This window comes from Penaeus monodon, chromosome 30 (genome assembly GCF_015228065.2).
Source record: "Penaeus monodon isolate SGIC_2016 chromosome 30, NSTDA_Pmon_1, whole genome shotgun sequence".
Classification (NCBI taxonomy): Eukaryota; Metazoa; Arthropoda; class Malacostraca; order Decapoda; family Penaeidae; genus Penaeus; species Penaeus monodon.
Window position 1 is genome coordinate 33,613,843 of NC_051415.1, and position 377 is coordinate 33,614,219.

Consider the following 377-nt stretch of genomic DNA (forward strand, 5'->3'; position numbering starts at 1 on the left):
GGGATTTTTTACTGATGTTTTTAAAATAAAAAAACGAAACCAAATTTAAATACACCTTTCCCCTTATACCCCCCCCCCCCTTCTCTCCCCCTATTTTTCCAAAGGGAAAAGAAAACCGCACCTACGACCTACGTGTTTTTTCCCTTTTCCCCTAAATAATGATTTTTTTCCCCTAAATATTCCCGCGTTTTTTTTTTTTTTTCTCTCGTTTTGATTCGTTAAGTTAATTCTTATTTTTCATTATATGTCTGTTTTTATGTTAAAGAAACGGAAAAGAGAGGAGAGAAAAGTGTAATAAGGATAAATAAAAGTGGGTAAGCATCGTATTTTAAGGAAAGAAAAGCCGGCAAAAGTAAACATTGGATATGAATCAAATC